Source organism: Raphanus sativus, chromosome 4 (genome assembly GCF_000801105.2).
Source record: "Raphanus sativus cultivar WK10039 chromosome 4, ASM80110v3, whole genome shotgun sequence".
Classification (NCBI taxonomy): domain Eukaryota; kingdom Viridiplantae; phylum Streptophyta; class Magnoliopsida; order Brassicales; family Brassicaceae; genus Raphanus; species Raphanus sativus.
In genome coordinates, this window is record NC_079514.1 from 35,011,393 (window position 1) to 35,014,659 (window position 3,267).

At 36.8% G+C, this 3,267-nt stretch overlaps 1 long non-coding RNA gene across 3 annotated transcripts; it reads left to right on the forward strand.

Annotated features, from left to right (window-relative positions):
- The first annotated feature begins 231 nt into the window (after nt 1–231).
- LOC108848711 (uncharacterized) lies at nt 232–2,890 on the forward strand. Of its 3 annotated transcripts, none has more exons than XR_008945450.1 (8): nt 232–661; nt 753–936; nt 1,022–1,173; nt 1,262–1,347; nt 1,427–1,506; nt 1,671–1,744; nt 1,853–1,981; nt 2,127–2,890. It is a non-coding gene; the product is annotated as an uncharacterized LOC108848711 (long non-coding RNA). The 3 variants fall into 3 exon arrangements; XR_008945451.1 differs by having other exon boundaries at nt 233–661; nt 753–857; nt 1,431–1,506; XR_008945449.1 differs by having other exon boundaries at nt 236–661; nt 753–857.
- The last annotated feature ends 377 nt before the right edge of the window (nt 2,891–3,267 follow it).

The window sequence follows — 3,267 nt, forward strand, 5'->3', positions numbered from 1 at the left end:
AATTAAATTAATGTTTAAAATAGTTAGTCAAACTAAGTTGGTGTTTAAAATGGTCCAAGAAAAAATTTATGCTTTTTCAACCAAATTTGAAAATTCGTAATTTAAATGACAATTTTTCAATTTAAAAAGATAATATGGAACATTAAAGCCGGGGAAAATCAAAACTACTATATATATATAATCAAAACTATACTAAAAGCCCGATATCAGAGCATATTAGCGTGTCCACGTCGGAGTGTTAAATCAGCCAATAAGGTTGAAGCTTTTTTCCATGTCAGAAATGAGATATTCAATTTCTGCTTTCTTACCCGATCTTCACGCCTTCCACCTCTTCCCTTTCTCTTATCTCCACATCGGTTCCGTCAATTAACTTCATCACTTACCTTCCACCTCTTCCCTTTCTCTTATCTCCACATCGGTTTCGTCGATTAACTTCATCGCTAAGTGCTCCAATCAAACCTTGAATGAACACATTCAATTATACCTTTCACCTTTCTGTTTTTCTATTTATACATCTCATTTCCTATCTTATGTCTCCATCGAAGTTTATAAGATTCTATCACACTCATCGCGATGAAACACACTAGCAACTCTTCACTCTCCAGCGACGGCAGGACCAGCAAGACGACCGTTGCCTCCTCTGCGACTGCGAGTCTCCTCAGTACGTGTTATTTTTAAACCCTTCTGTTAAAGTCTCTTCCTTGTGTATGTTAATTGAAATCAATATCTACTTGTGTGTTTCTTCCTCGCAGAGGTGGTGGTCTGAGAACCGGTGCTTCATGTAGCTGGCACCTCGAGAAGATATGTAATTGGTTCGCGGTGAAGGGTCCGGTGAGAAGTTCGAGTGCCAAGATGAGGTTCGTTTCTACTAAAGTTTTGATTTTTAGCATGGGAACTTGAAATGAATGTGAAAGTTTGAGACTTTATCACTGGCAGGTGAGTAGATTGTTAGATTTGATTGTTCATAGATTTATAGAGTCACAAGAATTGATTGACTGTGTTATTTTGTATATGTTTACAGTTATGCAAGTGATGCTTTGATAAGCTGAGGTTCTTGAGTGTGATAGAGCCTGCTTTGCTTGGAGATGGTGGTGACAAAGGAAGAACTTATAGACTGTCTGTCTTGGAACCATTTCTCAGAGTGGTACTTCAAAATTCTTGAAGGCTCTTAAGGTTTCTTTTTGTTTCATAATTGCTAGCAAATCAATCTCGACCTCAAGTTTATAGACTCATAGGTTTGAGATCTCTCTCTTTTATTCAGGAAACCAAGGATCTTGCTGCTGACAAGACATGTTTCTTCTTCTCAATCCTCGGGACGAAGGTGATTTCACCAAGCTCCATCTCCAGGTTAGTTGTATTCTCACCAAACCAAGTTTAAATTTTTTATCTCTTTTGCACATAAGCACTGTTGTTTTCTTCGAATCAGCAAGTGCTCAAGTTGTAATGAACTACGCTTAAAACAGTAGGAAGCAATCTGCTTCAAATTGAGAGATGCGTCTCTAAAGGGTAATATTCTCCACTTAACACCTCTCTTACCTTATCAAGTCGCTTGATTGTTTAGTTACGTTGTGATATATCTAGCAGCAAGTATTGTCATTGGTTCTGAAGTCTGGAGTCTCTGCTGAATCCTTTCATTTTGTATTCATGATTGCTGTTTGTTATTATTGTAGGTGCTTTAGCTTTTTACTCTGATGGTCGTTACTTGGCGACTAGAGGAGTTGATCGCCATGTTCATATATCGGACGTTAGTACCAGAGAACATGTCCATGTTCATATAAAGTCCAATTTTTGTTTTGTGGTATCTTACGTCAAGTCTCAGCTTTTATGATTATGTGTCTACGTGCCTTTACAGGTCACAGGAACACTGTTTCTTCCCTATGTTTCAGACACAGAACTGCAGAGCTCTACTCTGGTTCATTTGATCGAAGTGTCAAGGCGTGCACTTACGGTTGGGAGAGATAGAGTCATGCAACTACACAAGGTAATATGCTGTCTTTTTTTGTCTTCCATTGTCACAGATGATGTTAGATGCGTGAGACAAGTCGTCCAATTTACCATGCACATCTGCATCTGACTCTTTGCGTTCTATATAATCTATAGTATGTTGTTTGTGTATTGTGTTACAGGAGGGTAAAAAGGCAGAGAAGCTTGATGGAGGAGGTGGCAAAAGGGGAAAACACCAGCATCTGGCATGTCTCCACATCTTAATAGCTTATGAGATCACTATGAAGATTTCTGAGATACAACTTCTTAAAAACCCAGCATCTCTGTTGGGTCATTGATGCAAATCGAAACTGAATAAGACCCACCCACAGTTGCTTCCTTTTGATGACTTATAAGATTGAAGTTCGCTGCTAAAGTCTAAACATGTTTTTTCTGATTCGTACTATGTAAATGTATCAACTCTATATCGAAACAATAAGAAGGAGAAGAAGAGGAACAGCAAAAGATATGGGAAGCTATGAATATGGTTCGATTAGGTTCTTAAGTGAAGCTAAAGACATTGGTGGGAGCGGTTTCGTTGAGATTCTGAAGTTTCTTGCAGTCCACTACTCAGAGTATTGACTGTTGCGGTGTCGGTGGTGGATCCTCCTATCATGTACATCGTATCTGCAATCCAGTCTCCGTAGAAGCATATGATCTAATTGTCAGTCAAGTTTGAGTCTTTTTGGGAGTTTAGTTTATTACAGGTAGCTGTATTAATTTGTTTCAGCAAATAGTTTCGATTAACGCAGAAACTGTTTGGAGTGGCAAAAGACTAGAGTTGTAGCATCTCTATACTGTTGTCGGGGCGGGGCATGTTGGTTTATAAAATTTTGTTTGTGATTTGGATTCTCTTTAAGGAATTACATATATTATTAATTTTTGCTATGATAAAAATGTTTCATTACATGTGTGACCTTCTGGGGTTTAAAAGCTGAACATCAGTTTCTAAATCTCTAATAATAGAGGAATTTTTCTATAAAATAAGTAATTACACATTAACAAATATTGTAAAAAATAAAGACCACCTCTCCGACAGCTCAAGAGTGGTAACTAATTCTAAACATAATGCCTTCGCTAAGAAAAAAAAATATTTAAACTTACGCTTTGATTGACAGAACAAATGATAAATTTCTAGCAATATGCTATAGAATCAGAATGTTGTAACAACTGTATATGTTCTCATTAAACTATTTGACAAAATGATTGTTACAACAATATGGATCTGCTACTTAAAATTATTATAAAAATTAGTGTACAATGTATAATATGTTTATTTTAATT